Source organism: Phyllostomus discolor, chromosome 6 (assembly GCF_004126475.2).
Source record: "Phyllostomus discolor isolate MPI-MPIP mPhyDis1 chromosome 6, mPhyDis1.pri.v3, whole genome shotgun sequence".
Lineage (NCBI taxonomy): Eukaryota > Metazoa > Chordata > Mammalia > Chiroptera > Phyllostomidae > Phyllostomus > Phyllostomus discolor.
The window spans coordinates 109,390,824-109,407,696 of record NC_040908.2 but is presented as its reverse complement, the minus strand read 5'-3'; the positions used below and the strand labels follow the sequence as shown (position 1 = coordinate 109,407,696).

At 42.8% G+C, this 16,873-nt stretch overlaps 1 long non-coding RNA gene across 2 annotated transcripts; it reads left to right on the top strand.

Annotated features, from left to right (window-relative positions):
• Window positions 1–5,627: 5,627 nt before the first annotated feature.
• On the top strand, window positions 5,628–16,873 carry LOC118501240. 2 transcript variants are annotated; one of them, XR_004903853.1, is made up of 4 exons: window positions 5,628–5,726; window positions 12,823–12,948; window positions 14,768–14,937; window positions 16,157–16,873. It is a non-coding gene; the product is annotated as an uncharacterized LOC118501240 (long non-coding RNA). The 2 variants fall into 2 exon arrangements; XR_004903852.1 differs by having other exon boundaries at window positions 15,697–16,873.

The window sequence follows — 16,873 nt, the reverse complement described above, 5'->3', positions numbered from 1 at the left end:
GGAAGAAAGGCTGCTTACACCTAGGAACATCCAACAAAATCAGGGACCCAATAACAAAATCTATGCCAATCTTTGTTTTTGCTGACTTTGAGGACCTATTAGAACACTGAATAAACATTTATTTAAGAAACTGAGGGTAAAGACAAGAAACAGACTGAAGTTGAGCTAGCCACCCAACCAAGCCCGATAATATAATTATTTCTTCCTGTTTTGAACCAGAGCACCTCAGATTGCTGTGGTGTCAATGTTGTCAGTTTGTCTTTCTTAACACACAGGCGACACAGCAGAAGAGTCAGTCTCTGACAGCAGAACCTAAGTTTGGAAGTGTTTCTGCCTCTGGGGTTATACATAACACGAACCCTGAAGTTATAGTTTTTCCTTATTTTGTAGAACTAGGTCTTTTTTTCTGAATCTCAAAACCCAGATGCTGGAGAGCAACATACTAAGAAAATCATTTTTTTTTCTTTAGACATCTGCCTTCAACTCCCATTTGTGATTGACCTTTAGACCCACCATTGCACCCACTCAGGATTTTGTCTCTTTGAGGTTAGTTAGGCCCTGAATATGCTCCCTCAAGACTCGTCTTGAACAGAAACAGTTTCTGCCATTCACTGAGAGCCTGTATTTGCCAGGCCCTGGCTGTGCCCTTTGCACACTTGACCTCATGTACTTTCTGCATGGGTCCTGTGCCTTGCTAGACAGGCCTCCTCTTTCTAACTCCACCATTTTCCTCGCCCCTCCCTTCCAGCAGGTCCCCACGCTCATACTTCATAGAGGAAATGGAGGCAATTCGACAAGAGTGGCTCTCCTTCCCCCTGATCACTATTAACCATTTCTGCCTTTCTAATAACCTCTTGACTAGCTGACTTGGGAGCCTACAAACTTCTCTTCTTCTCTTCTTATTTCTCTCGTCCTGTTCTTTCAAGCTCCTTCATAGGCCCCTTTCCCTCAGCCCTGCAGGGTGAGGCCCTGGCTCTCCTCTCCAGCCCCATCTCCCACTGTGCCCTCCCTTTTACGTCACCCTGTAATGACAGTTGTGTGTCAGTGCATATGCCACACAGCTTCATGCCTGCATGCCTTTGCTCAGTGGGTTCTCTCTTCCGGGGATGCCCTTCCCCTTTACTTTGCCTGGATTACTCATCTTTAAAAGGTCAGCCTGGATTTTCTCTGTGTTTTAAAAACTACCCTGTTTCCTCTCCCTTTCTCTCCTAGGGCTCACCCGCTTCATCCTGGGCTCAACAGCACCAGTGGGGCACAGGGCAGAGCAAGGCAGTGGATTCCTAGTTAGTTAACTGAATTAGAAAGCTCCTAGAGTCACTGAGGCCCAGTGGGGAAGCCTTGGGGCAGCCAGGCCATCTCTGTTAATCTCTGTTGCCTTTACCCTCTGTTTCCAAGCTGCTCAGTGTCAACAGAAAGTCATGCAACTTCCGAGATCAGCATGATCACAAATCCCTGTTGTCTGATCTCAGCCGGGCTGTCAGGACCACTTAGAAAACTTCATTCCTGCCTTGGTTGGGTGGTTCAGTTGATTTGAGCATTTTCCCATACATCAAAAGGTTGTGAGTTTGATTCCCAGTCAGGTTGAGGGTTCAGTACCTGGTTGGGGTGCACATGGAGGGCAACAAATTGATGTTTCTTTCTCAGATCAGTGTTTCTCTCTCTTTCTCTCTCTCTCTTCCCCATCCTCCATCTCTGAAATCAATAAACATATTTACATATTCTTGGGTGAGGATTCAAAAAATGCTTTATTCCTCAGAGCACATTTTCTAACTCTTTCCACTTCCCTTAAGGCTCCACCCCATTCCAACCCCTTTGCACACATCACCCTTTTTGCTTGGAAGACTGAGGTTGTTGGCTTCCACCCCTCCCTTTGTCAAAAGCCTCCTGGGTTCTCCCCAGCCTTTCCTCTCTCCTCTCTGCCCCCTCAGAGGGCCCATGCCCCAGCCCTGGTGAAATATCCCCCTCACCTTCATACTAGAGATTCTGCTCCCAGAATCTTCCCCTCGTTTATGTGTATTCTTCTTCCTCAGTACCCCGGACCCATCACCTCAGTGTATAAACAGCTTCAATGTTCCCCGCACAGATAAATGCATGATATTTTCCCCCAATATGCTTCCCACTCAAAACACCATCCCACCCTACCTTTAAAGTCTGCTTCCTCTTTACCTCCTGGTTACATAATTTTGAATTATATAAGTATTTTACGTGCATGGTAAAAGTTAGAAATTGCATATAAGCAAAAAAAGGGGGGAAACCCTTCTACTATTACATCCCCTCAGAAATAGCTCTGTTGTCATCTTGTAGTGTATCTTCCAAACTTTTCCCATGCATGTATGTACATAAAATTAAACAGATTTTAAAATAAAGATAAAATCATGTTCTACATTGTGTCCTATAACTTGCTTTGCTTACTTCAGTGTCATTGGAGCATCTTGTCATTGGACCCACCCAGATAATGAAGGGTCATCTCCCATCTTAAGAGTCTTAATTTAATCCCACCTGCAAAGTCCCTTTTGCCAGGTGAAGTAATATGTTCACAGGCTCTAGGGATTAGTGTATGAGAATCTTTAGGGGGGAGTTATTCTGCTCACCTCAAGTGGTCATTGGCCGAGGGAAGTGGAAGGCATTGGAGTGGTGTGTTGGGGATTCCAAGCACAGGGAACAGCAGAGCTGTGACGTGACCACAGTCTTTCCCCATTCTCCAAAGCCTCCATGCCTGTAAATATAGATCTGCACTATCTTTTTAAAAAAAGTTTGCAAATATCATGGACACTGTTTTTTTGTCAACTCTCTCTTACTTCCTTTTGGAACATGGCTTTTCCCCATAGCACATGATTCTGGCGGGTTTGTGAAGGAAGGCACAGTCCTGTACCCCCTGGGCACAGCAGTTTGTTGAGGGATAGGCAAGAGCCAAGGAAGGCCAATAAGATTAGGAGCAGGGGCCAATCTGGGTGCTGAGACAAGGAAGTTTTCTTTCTTGTGGAGACTGTGAGCTCTAGAAATGCTGGACCCACGGGGGCCATCCTTCCCATCACATAGAGAAATCCTGTCTAAGAATAAAGCCATGCCAGAAAAGAGGAGAGAAAGGCACACACACTTTCAGAGTGAGGGGGGCGGGGAGAGAGAGAGAAAAAGAGAGGGAGAGAGAGATTCCAAGGTCAAAAGATATCATCTGAGCATTTAGTTTCAGACCTGCTGAAAGCTAGACAATTTCTGGACTCTTCAAATGAATCAGTCAATAAACTCCTTTTTTCTTTCTTTGCTTGAACTAGTTTGATTCAGGCTTCTGTTCTTTAAAAATAAAGAATCCTTACTAATATAGCATTATTCCATAATATGGATACATTAAAATCAAATTAACCAAATACTCTAATATTTTGCCTTTAGACTGTTTCAATTCTGTACTAGTACTATTTTAACACCATAATGAACATCCTTTTACATATATCCCTGTGCATATGGCTGACTATTTAGAATAGATTCACAGAAATACATTTAGAATACATTCTAATGTATTGTTGAGAATACATTCAAATAAATCTATCAATTTAACCTACTGCAATCTGCCTGCAACTTCACAGCTCTGCTTAAATTGCCCTTTTCTGGGTCACTGAACATCCAAATGCTGAGTAATGCCAATAATCCTTTTTTTCCATCCTCACCTTACTCAGCCCTTTCTCACTCCTTCCACTTAGAAAAGCACCTTAGACTTCTATGAGTCTCTTAACTTCTCTTCCTACTTCTGGATTGAACCTGGATGCCAGTTCAGAAGTATTGGTAGGACTCCTGGGAATGCTGTGTGAAGATAGATATTTGAGGAGAATGTGTGATCAATTAGGAGTGTTTACCAGTGCACTGAGGCACTGGGTGGGAGGGGCTGTCTAATGTGGGAAGTGGAAAAGACTGTAGCAAGACAGTCAAGCATTTGCCATTGCTGTAGCCAGACATTCTCAACTGGGAGGAAATCAATCAAGAGACTTTCCTGGGAATTCCAAAGTGACCCAGAAGCTTCACAAATCCCCTGAAGTTGAGTGCAAATATTTGTGACTGTGCATCTTTCTGAGAGGAAAAACCATAGTTTGTATTAAATATTTAAAGGAATCTGGGATCCAAGAAAAGAAGAAGAGCCACTTCTGCAGGGAGTGTCCTAACCTGTGTTTTCCCCAAGTGACCTTGTGGAACTCATGATTTGGAGAAGGAGAAAGTCAAATCACCCAGCAGTTACGAACCAGCCTGACACACGCAGTCATGTCATGAGGTCATGAGGAGGTTCCTGAGAGAATCTTCAAGGAGATACACAGGGGCCACTTCACAGTGCCCTTTGGGCCACCGAGAAGAACTTAACCCCGTCTTACTTCCTTTGGGTGGGGAGGGCCAGCAGGCAAGTTAGGAGGTACAGCTGCCCTCCACGATACAAATTCATCCCTTAGCCTGTTCTCCCAACCATCTCCTGCGCTGCCCTGCCTCTGCTTCTCCCAGAACTACGCCCAGCTCCCTGGTACCAAAGCTGCCTCTCTCCAGCTGTGCCCCAAAGCACAGAAGTTTGTGACATCTGGAAACTTGCACATCTGGGAAACAGTGATCAGGAGAGCTACCACACTTTATTTTCAATATGATTTCCTTCTGTCCTGTCTACTGCAGGCCTCTTAAATCATGGTGACTCTGTCCAGAGCCCCTTATCTTAGTGACTATCTATGTTTTGAATTCCTTGCTTCCCCCCGCCCCCCACCCCCGCTCAAGTTTAATGGGAAGTGTTTCCTGTCAACATTTTTTTCTGTCCTCTCTGGTAACTTCTCCAGCAATTTTGTTTTCAGTGCATTTCACCAAAAAGGGCTGATGATCCTGTGTTCCAAGATCACTAACAGATATATTAAATAAACCAAGATTGACCCTCAGGCTCCGTCACATTCTCTGGAGACTTCCCATTCTCTGGAGAGTGTTTGTATTTCCCTTTAGTTCATGGTCATAGTTCTGCACTAGATTCCTTGACAGACCACCACATTGGATTCCTTCCAAGAATACAATTTCTTGAGACCAATTCAATATCCCATTAAAACTTTAATCTGCCTCCCATTACCCATAAATATTTTTGACCCACACTTTCCAAATACCATTCAATCTTCCACAGAGTATCTATATTGCAGATATTTTGTCCCCATGTGATTGCAGGGAGCATTGCTGTACACAAAGGAAGGTCCATGTATCTCACTCTGGCATTCAAGGCTTGACAATGTGATGCCTTTTCCTTTGAGATGTTTGTCCCCTACAGGGACATGACTATGGACTCAGATGACCTACATTCAAATCCTGGCTCTTACATTTTCTAACTTAGGCAAGCTAAATAGCATCTCTGGGTCTCTTTCCTCTGTCATAGAGTTACAGTGAGGAGGATTAAATTCTATAACACATGGAAAGCATTTAGCATTTCTGTGCCTGGCCCACAGAAAATGTGTGGTAGAGAGAATCGTCCCCCTACCCCACCTACCAAAGTATCCATGCCCTAAACCCAAAACTGGAGAGAGAAACAGCACAGATATAATTAAGTTAAGGACATTCACATGGTGAGATTATCCTGGATAATCTGCATGGCCCAAATCTAGTTACATGAGCTCTAGCCAGAACTTTCTCTGGCTAGAGGCAGAAGAGGTGCAGCAGAAGAAATCAGAGAGATCTGAGACATGAGGAGGAACCCACCATTGGGATGTGAAGGACAAAGTGGGCCAAAGGTGAGACTACCCGAGATTCTCCGTGTCACCTACATCCTCCTTCCCCCAGTCCAGGAAAGTTCTTTCCCTGAAGCAGCCACCTTCAAACTCACCTCCTCCGTCATGCCTTCATGATCCTTCCATGAGAATCAATGACTCTTGAGCTTCCAGAGAAAAATATTATCTGCTTTACTTCTTCCAAACTCTGCTTTTTTTAGAGCTACTTACCTACCTGTTTGTCCTCTTGCCAACAACATGGTGAATCCTATAGGAAAGTCTCTGTGACGTAGTCATCTATAGTTTGCCTGACACATTTATCAGACTCCCTCTGAGGTATGTGGGGCAGGAAATGGGAACTAATACTCTGAGTTTTCTGTGTTGGGCCCTGGGCACATAAATTATTTTATTTAATTCTTGTAGGAACCCTGTGGGGCAGATATATACATTCCAGTTTCTTTTCTTCTCCCTCTTTTTTTTAATCCTCACCCGAGGGCATATCCATTGATTCTAGAAAGAGAGGAAGGGAAAGAGTGAGAGGGGGAGAGAACAAAACATCTATGTGAGGGAAACATTGATTGGCTGCCTTCCATACACGCCCCGCCCGGGAACCAAACCCACAGCCTAGGTATGTACCCTGACCAGAAATTGAACCCACAAACGTTTAGGGCATAGGACAATGCTCTAACCAACTGAGCCACACTGGCCAGAGCCATATTTCCTTTTACAGTTGTCTCAGTGACACAAACTTGCCCAAAGTCTAGCAGCTGCTAGAAGAAAAGCTATGATTTGACTTCCAATGGATTTAGGTGCACCTGATTCTATATCTGTTGTTCTTTCCCCTGTCTTATGGTGTCATAAATACCATCTTTGCTGTCATCTCAATGGACAGCCCTTCAGAAAGCAGCTCATGCTCGCTCACAGCATTTTGAGCAAGGTTTTGTTATCCTAATTTTAAAGATGAGAAAATTGAAGCTCAGGGAGTTTAAGTGTTCTGCCCAAGTTCATACAGTCCCTGAGAGACGCAATTAGAATTTGAGCTCAGGATTTCTGACTGCAAAAGCACTTCAGTGTTCATTCTACCATACCACAGCTAGCTCCAATCAGTGTTCACGGAGTTGTGCAGCTCTCTCTCTTTTCTAAAATTACCTACTGCAAGGCAGTATTTCTAGCATCTCTGAGTCAGATATCTGTTGTTTCTCTTTCTTGATTATACGTGCCACACTTCCCAAGGCTGGGTCAGCTGCAAATTGCATTTATGTCACATCAACTTCTTCCAGCTTACACACCCAGTCAGGGAATGAAAAGATTCTGACGCCAGTGCCTGAAGTCCTGAGCCCCACCTTCCTCTTCTCCAACACAGGCAAAGCAGCTCAAATTTCCCTTCATGTAGAGTCTTTTTGTCAACTTTTAATCAAAATTACTTTTTATAAGTAAAATAGCACACCAACTGTCATTTCTTTTTTAATTTTATGTATTTATTTTTAGAGAAAGGGAAAGGGAGGGTAAAAGGGAAGGATGGAAACATTGATGTGCCAGAGAAATATCGATCAGTTGCCTCTCACATGCTCTTAACTGGGGACCTGGCCTGCAACCCAGGCATGTGCCCTGACTGGGAATCAAACTGGCGACCCTTTGTCTCACAGGCCAGTACTCAGTCCACTGAGCCACACCTGCAAGGGTTCATGCCAACTGTTATTTCTAACCAGCTATTTTAGCCAACTGTTAAAAAAGAAAATAAATACCAGATTTAATTTCACTACCCAGCAAAGGACATTACCTTTCAATTGAAATGTTTCTAAAGGAAGCTTAGGTATTTCTATATATCTAATACTAAAAGCAATTTGTTTGGTTTGACATACTTTCTTTAGGAAAGAAAGAAAGAAAGAAAGAAAGAAAGAAAGAAAGAAAGAAAGAAAGAAAGAAAGAAAGAAAGGAAGGAAGGAAGAGAGAGAGAGAAAGAAGGAAACCCCTTACTGAATTTTGCTGTATTTTTTTTCTTAAAGTCTCTAGGCTTCCTTTTTAAGTTTCATAGTTGCTTCATTAATTTAACTACTAGAAACAGGATCTATATTCCTCCTTGAATATAAATCATCTTTCTGATTCTAACCTCTACAACTGCTTGTTTTTCTTACTTTACACACATTAATGCAAATACCCATTTCTAATGCTCCTGAGGACATATATCTAGCTCTGCAGATTCTGCAAAGCTCACTTTACTAAGTGCTCCCCAGCCTGCTTTTCATCACAAGTTTCAACAGTGTTTTCATTACCTGCTAGTAATGCTCTGTACTCCTGGGCTCTGGGCTCTCCGTGAGCGGAAACAAATAATAATCAGTGCCATGGCGTTTTCCTTTGTTTCCACTATTTCTTCATCTGTAGAGTTGGACTTACTGCATGCAGCATTTTCTGGTTTTGTAATTATATATAATAAACATTTTCTCAAGGCTCTCGGCCTCATGCTATGGACTTCCTCATTTTTTTTGGCAATTTCTGACCCTATTTCAGGATGCCTCAACCTAGGTTACTAGGTTTTTTCACGTTTCTCCTTTTCATCAAATGAAGGCATTGCTTTTTCTATGCTAACTTCACAGATGTGGTCCCGCTGTAATTACCTGAAAAGTGAAACATTTAATCAAATTGTATTTGTAGAAGATGTGCCTAACTGTTCAGTCACAATAGAGTCTATTGAATAGGCCAACTGATATTTATTGATGGTCCAGCTTATTTATCATTTGATTAATTATTCCATGAATATGTACTATATGCCTAATAATGCTAATAATAGCATTTTCTGAGTGTTTACTATGTGCCAGGCATTGTTCTAAGCACTTAAAATATGTGAACTTATTTATCACAACAAGTTTGTGGTAACTGTCTTTACAAACAAGGACACTGAGGTAAAGAAATACTACACGTATTTTTTGGACTATAACATGCACTTTTTTCCTCCAAATTTGGAAGGAATAATGGTTGTTAATGTTGCTGTTGAGTTCTGTTTACATTTACATTGGTGAAATACTATGTTATTTATGTTATTAAATATTTTACCACTCTTTTTGCTTCAAAATTTTTTTCCCTATTTTCCTCCTCTAAAACCTAGGTGCATTTTATGGTCCAAAAACTATGGTATCTTGCCCAAGGTCACACAGCTAGTAAAGACACAGCCACAATTTGTACCCAGGCATCTGTTATGGGTATATCAATGGCTGTCTAGGAATACAAATTAACAAACCACTCTCTACTGATGTGGGAATTTAAATCTAGCTGAGGAGACCCAAGATACAGATATGACACAATTAAATAACAATAGAAAACTTCTGAGTAAAAGATTATATAGGACAGCTTATGTGTGATACTGGAAACTACAAAATGAAAAAAAAGAATTGTGGGATCATTGTATTAACTTAGTATAATGGCCATGCTGTAATTTACTACAGCATGTGTAAATTAAGCAAGATTTTAAAAATCTTGATACTGTGAATTCATTCAATTAATTCAAATAATATTTATTGCGCACCTACTATGTGTCAAGCAGTGTTCTTGGTACTGCTTTTTAAACCATGGAATGCACTATAGAGAGAAATTATAAAATTACTTTCTCTTGGAGAACTTTAAAAAGTAGGACAATCTATATTTAGTGATGCCCAGACGAAGGGAGATGAGCTGGGTGATGATAATACCAGGCTGACCTGAGAGATGCTTCATAGCCCTTTAGCTTGCTGTCCCATTGAGGTTCACAGGGAGATGAGTCACTGGGTCATCTCAGGAGCCACAGAAGTTCAAGGCTGGCACTGTGTATTTTCCATCATCCAACCCAATCCCTCCCCCCTCCCTTTCCTCCCAAACCCTATTCCAGAGCCCTCTGAAACTAGATCTAGATCAACAAGCTCCCATGTGGCCTCATTGCTCTATCTCTCTTCCCCTGGCTTCGCTGAAAGCTGGCATTTCCCTGAGATCACTACTTCACCACAGCATCTCAAGCCCCTGTTCTGTCCTGCCCCACACCACGTGCACCTCAGGACTGGGGGTGGGTGAGTTTCCTCTCCGCACCTATTGCACTTTAAGCCATTTCTCCCCCTTCTTCTCTCAAAACTGCAGCTTCTGCATTCAGGTTACTCCAATGTTTTATAGCTGTCAAATGTCTGCCCCTCCAGACACCAGTCACTCATCATCCTTCTTTCATCAAAGGTTTTGGTTGTGGGCACCAAGTCTCATTCTTCTACCTGACCTCTGTCATCTTCCGGATGCCTTCAACATACACATGAGTGGACTACCCAAATCCCTGGCCTCTTCATGCCTCGCCTTTCTCGTTTTCCTCAGCCACAGACATCCACTCCCATGGTCACACCCTTGACTTTGCCATTGGTGGCAGCCCTGCCTTGATTTCAGACATCCCTTGACAGCCATCTTATCAAACTTCCAATCTACTGCCCCCTCACGTTTCTACTGTCCTTCACCCCTATCCTAACATTTTTCTTACAAGTTTGAGCAACCACCCTCAACTCCTTGCTCACCTCTATCTCTATTTTTCCCTTCCTCCCTTTCTCTCTCCATTACACTAACCTAGAAAAACTTCGGCAGTCATTGAGTCAAGTTATCTGCCTTTTCTGTGGCAGCTCTCAAGGAGCTGAATATTCCTGGGAATAAAAGAATGAAGACAAAGCCAATTGGTTTCTCTTTAAATTCATGCCCACAGACCCTGAATGAGAACTGTCTGAAAAACTTACTGTACTTCTCTAGCAAATTCATTTCCCACTCTCGAAGCCAACTACCTCACAGCTTTTTCTTTCTCTGAGAGCTTCCCATATCCATCCTTAGCATTTTTCCTTCTTAATCAAAGACCTTGACTAATACTTCACTGAGAAAGTACATGCTGTCAGAGAGGAACTGCCCCAAATTATCCCTGACAAAGTGTATGCCAATCTTCTGGCCTCCTTGCCTATTGAAGTGAAAGAACTGCCACTTTTCTATCAATGCTCCACTCTCTACTGTGCTCTCTCTGGCCTTCTTAAGGGACTGCAGTCCTGTTATTCCCTACATCAACACTTCTCAACGTGTGATCTGCAGACTTCTGGGGGCTCCTGAGGCTCTCGATCCCGTTCTTCCCCCAGTCTTTCCCACCCTCCCATTGATAGTTAACAGCACTATGCCAAAACTTAGGAATCCTCCTTGATTCCCCTCTCCCCTCACCCCTACTTCAAATGCATTGCTAACCCTTGCAAAGTCTTCTTCCATCATGATCAGGTGTCTGGCCTCTCCTATTTACCTCTAGTCTAAGTCACTAACATCTGTCCCCTGAACTGGTGTAATACTCACCTAACAAGATTCACTGTTTCTGTTCATATCCCCCATAATCCATTCTTCACACAACAGCCAGAGTGATCTCCTAAAATTCCATATCAGAACATGTCACTCCCCCTAATGAATCAGTTGATGGTTATCCATTGCTTATAGAAAAAAACACGAGGTATTATAAACTCTGGCTCCTGCCCACTTCTCCAACCTGATGGCATTTTATTTACAGAGCACAGACACTTTTCCATCCCTTCTTTAGAGCACTCTGCTCTTTCCACCTCCTGGATTTTGCACTTGTTTTCTTTGCCTGGAATGCTTGTCCACCAGCTCCTCAGACTGGCACATTCTCATTCTTTCTATCTCCATTCAAACATCTTACTCAGAGAGACCTTCCCTGACAATCATAGCTTATGTGGTCTCTTCCGATTACTTTCCATCTAATTACCCAGTTATTTCCTTCATGACATTTATTATAATCCAGTTATTTATCTGTTTCCTAATTTCTTCTCTGCCTCCCTAGCTAGACTGTGAGCTCCATGAAGTCAGGGGCCTTGATTCTCTTGGTCATCCCTGGATTTGCAGCACAGAGAACAATGCTTGGCAGAAAGCGGGTAGTCAAAACAACATGTGTTAAATAAAGAGGGTGAATGAATGAGTGTTTAACATTTGTATGCTGATCCCTTGGCTATGCTCTTTAAATGCATTGTCTCATTTGAAAACCACAACAATCTTATAAGGTATGATTACTATCATCTTCATTTGACAGATGAGGACAAAGTTTCAGAAGAGTCACATAGCCAGTAGCAACTGTCTTAGTGAGCTTAGGCTGCCATAACAAAATACCATAGACTGGGTGACTTAAACAACAGAAATTTATTTTCTCACAGTTCTGAAGGCTGGAAGTTCAACATCAAGGTTCCAGCTGATTCAGTTTCTGATGCAGCCTGTCTTCCTGGCTTGAAGATCATTTTCTTCTTGTATGTCCTCACATGGCCTTTCCTAAATGCATGTGAATAGAGACAGAGTGTAAATTTTCTGGTGTCCTTCTTCTAAGGAGACTGATTCTATTAGATTGGGACCTCACTTTCATGACAGCATTTAACCCTAATTACTTTCTTAGAGGTCCCATCCCCAAATACAGTTACAATTGGGGTTAGAGCTTTAACATATGAATTTGGGTGGGGGGAGGTGACGGACACAAAGCATTTAGTCCATAACACTGACAGAGCCAGAATTCAAACCCAGACTTGTCTAATTCCAAAACTCATACTCTTCATTTCTGAATCATGTTGCCTCCAGGCCACTAGCCCTGCCCCTGTCCTCAATCTCTCCGTTGCCAGCGGTTGCTTGTCTGGTTCTCTCCTGGTGCACACCTTCCTTGGAGTTAGGAGCCAAGAATGCAAAGCTTGGCTTCCCTGTTCACTACCTTAATGGCCTGGAGCCAATAGCCTAGCAACCCTGGATGTGCCTCAGTTTCCTCATCAATGAAATATGGGTAGTAACAGGAGATACTTCTAGGAACTTCTGTAAAGGAGTGAGTGAGAGAAGAACACAGTCCTTATGTGCATCTGCTGAATGTTTTGGAGCAGAAGCACTGGCTGATTCCCAGCTCTTGTTGTTATACCTATTTCCCTGAGTAACATTTACAGCTGCACGGGCAGGGGTGGAGAAAGCAGTCTCCACCCCAGCATGGTGATACAGCCTGTGGGGAGGGCCTTTGCATGGCTGTGGCCAATATTTTCTTCTTCCTCCTCATGTTGAATCATCATGCTTTGTTTTGTTTGAATTAAGTGTTTTTCAATTTGGCTCATTTGCTCTACAGGTTGGGAAGAATTGCCCCAAGGAAATCATTCCAGCAGCTAGCCTGATTTCACTGAGATGGGTGTCACCCTGTCTGGAAGTTGTCGGGAATGTAATTTGTCTACTCCAGATCAATGAACATCTGATGGTAAACTAAATATCAACAACAGTAACAACCAGAATAACTAACATTTATACAGACTCACTGTTCTAAGTACTACATGAATCCACTTACTCTCCACAACACCACAACTACAAGTAGGCAATACTGCTAGGTAGGTACTATAAAAATCATGACCATAGCTAATTAGCAGCTAAGCTGGGATTTGAACTGAGGGACTCTGGCTCTAGAGCCTATGCGCTGAGCCATAACAACACAAGGCTTCTTCTGTTATCTGTTGTTCTTCCCTGTCTGTTCTGTAGTCCCAAGTGCTGGCAGATGGAGCCACCTCTGAGGACAGGGAAAGGACACGCAGGACATTATGAAAGGAGAAAAAGTCAGATGGCACCCTTCTAGAATAAGAAGCAGAAACCAGAAGTCTGTGGGTACAGTGACCATCTAGGGGAGTTGGGGTTGGTGTTCTCCCAGGGCTGCCACATCACCCTGTGCTTTCCCCTTCTCAGCACTGAGCATCCTGCATTGGGACTACTAGCTCATTATCTCCTCCAGGAGGCAGTGAGTTCTCCAGGAGAAGGTGTCTAGGTCAGCTCTGTGGTCCCTCAGCAGCAGCAGGGCAGGGGCCTGGACCATCACTGAATGATGTGACCCTGGGCCTGCAACAATGCACTCAGGGGACAGGCATGCATATGAGAGAGTAGATGAAGAAGGCCAGCAGATGCCACAATGAGCACTGGCACTATGGTTTTGAATATCTGTAATTCCTTTAACTTCTGCATATTTCCACTTAGTGCAAAGGCCCTGAAACTTGAGTCACCTAAAGAGTTTGGTAAGAGTACATATTCCCAGTCCTGAAACCCATGAGATTCATTTGGTTCAGGTGGGTGTTTTAAAAAACACTTTACTGGAATATAATATACAACTGGAAAAGGAGACATAAGTGTACAGCTTGCTGAATTTTCACAACCTGAATATACATATGCACCCAGACCTAGATTAAGAAAAAGGTGTTGTTAGGACAGTGGTGGCCATTTTAAACAAATAGTCCTGGTCTTTCTCATGCCAGCCTCTGATCACTGAGAAACACGGCAGGACTGATTAGTAGTAAAACTCTTAAAACAGAAACAATTTGTGTGTACATGTTTGAGAATAACAGGGACAAGAGAACTGAGAAGGATATCGTTCCTTGGTCACCAGAACACCCAGGGACACCATGGGTGGCACTGGTCTGGGGGTGGGGAGGGCAGAAGGCCAACTGAGTCACTAACTGGCCTTCTGGACATAAGCAAAGCAGAGTTTATAAACTCCCATATCTGAAGTGGGGCCCTGAAGACTCAGTGGGAGAAAAGTCCATGGATGCTGGTGCAGAACATCTGGTTACTAAACCACTAAAGCAAATAAGCTCTCAGAGCAAAAAGAGAGGGCCCTCATGGACCTTAGTCACTGAGTCACCTGTTTCTAACAAGATGAGTGTCCCTTCTACAAGGCCTTCAGAAATTCAGTCTCTCTCTCTCTCTCTCTCTCTCTCTCACACACACACACACACACACACACACACGACACGCACACATGGCCAAGACTTGCTTTGGAATGTTCTTTCTCATGCTCCAACAAGGTCTTTCACTGTGGGTCAGACTCCTTTTGATTCTTGAAATACCTGTTTTTTTCCTCCTATTTTTCCTTTCTCCGAAATTATTTGATTCTTGGTATTCAAACTTAATGACAAAACTAGAAGTTGTGAACCTGATCCTGCACTGGAATAAAATACAAATAGTGGGCGGTGGGAAGAAAAGAGAAGGTGTTATCGTGATTCTCATTGATTCTCATCCTCATTCCCCCACACCTCCAGATCCTGCCTCAAGTTTATCTGTACAAATAGCACAGTGTGACACCAGCTCCACGCAGACAGTAGCCCAGGGGTAATACCAGTCCTTCCATCCTCACATGGACATACAGAGGTCCCTACTGTGGAGTTTTATTATCCATCTACAGATTCAGAGACATCCAAAATCAGCCCGGGTATCCAAACTATATCTCAGTATTTCCTCCGGCATCTAACATCCTCCAGATCCTAACCTTCTAACTAGTACAGATACAGATAGGGGTGAAGGGAAGACCTTAAACAGTTTCTCTAGTTTTTATTGTTAAATCACTAGTGATTTCTTCAACTTTTAAATGTTTTTGTGTTGTATATTTAACAGAAGGTTGGACACTTTTTTATGTATTGAATTTGGCTCCTGAATTCTTTTCCCAGAACTTGTTTTCTGTGGGAAAAGAGTTTGAAGCATTTCAAAGTAAGTTTGGAAAGGAGCTGCCTGGGACAACTAAAGATTTAAGATGAGTAAGATGAGTAAATTTTCTGCATAATTCCTGGTCTCTCAATCAGTAACAAAAATGACAGGCTCCATGAAAAGTTCAAGTATAGCCCACCCACCACTCCCAGAAAAGTCACACAGAGGGAACTTTTCACACTCTACTCTTCATTCACTCAAATCACTCATTCATTCACTCGCTTATTCAACAGATTGTTGTTGAGTGTGGACTATGGTCAGGCACTATGCTGGTTCAATCTCCCTTCTCTTGTCCCTCCTCCTTATTTCTTGGTGGGGGCACTCAAATGAAAGAAGAGAATACACATCTCCAAAATCATCTTTCCCTTCCAGCTGCCTCCTGTCTCCCAGTCCCCAGTTAGAAAGCTACATAATTGAGGAAAAAGTGATCCCTCCCAATACTGGGTCTTCTCTCAGTGTCCTTGTTAACTCTTGTGTTTGTTTCAAGGTGACTTTTAAGAGCCTAATAGGGGCCCAAGAGGTTCCCTGGGCTTTGCAAATGCAGCTGAAAGACCGCAGCAGGCCCACGGCCTGAAGGGACCTGCTGATTGCTGGCAGGGGCACTGGAACTGGCCAGGCCAGTGCACCAGCCTGCTTTGCAAAGTAAAACTCAAGGGCTCCACCCAGATTGTCTTTTCTCATTTTCAAACTTTTGATCTCATTTCAAATTACATGTTATAGCGATTTGCACCAGCGGGTTGATGATGATCACCCTGGAGAGCTGGAAGAACAGCTTGGCCATATGTTTACCAGTGTGCACGCAGCAGTATGATTTCAGTAATGACTTGATTTGGGCTGCATTTACGCCTCTAACACTCTCCAAATTGACATTTTCTCCTCCATAAAAACAGACCCCTAATATGAAAGTCTCATAAAGGGGTTCAACATTTTTCATTAATGCATGTCAGGTGTGTGTACCTGGCTTTAAAGGAAATGCAATATGTGAGAAAGGATGTGCACCCATTAAACCAGGGGTCAAGAGACTCACTTTACAGACTGATGGATTCACTTCACAGAATGATTCTTTTCTTTACCAAAAGAATGTCCACTGGTTTGCCTGAAAGGTATAAGCTTTCCTTGAGTACCTGAACACTTTGTAAAGTTTTCATTTAAAAATGCAGCTTAGGCATCACATGCACTGTGGTAAAATGTAGACTGTTCAGATCAGACAGACGTCCCCATGTCATTTTAGCCATTACCCCATTTCAAATGGAATTCAAACGATTTGTCAACATCTGGTTGTAAATCAGTGCCCGGCCTAGATGGTTCTGAAGCAAAGCATATACTTGCTTCAAGACTTAGGCCAATAGTTATTCCCTTCCTTCATCCAGCCCTCTCAGACAACTCTCACTCCTTTCCCAGACTTGAAATCTTTCTGGCATTTTGTAGCATTTTGTATTGCCCAATTTGAATAGTGTCCTAGAAATGGCCATAGTTTTATTCATTTAATGAGTTCAGCTCTGTTCCAGGTCTTCAAGAAACTTGCCTAAAAAAATAATTACAGTCGATAAAATACAATGAGAAGGAGCTATCACTGTTCTGAATCAATGTCTTCTGTTTAGCAAGAATTCATAAGACCCCTATGTTCATTGCAGAATTATGTATAATAACCAAGATTTGGAAGT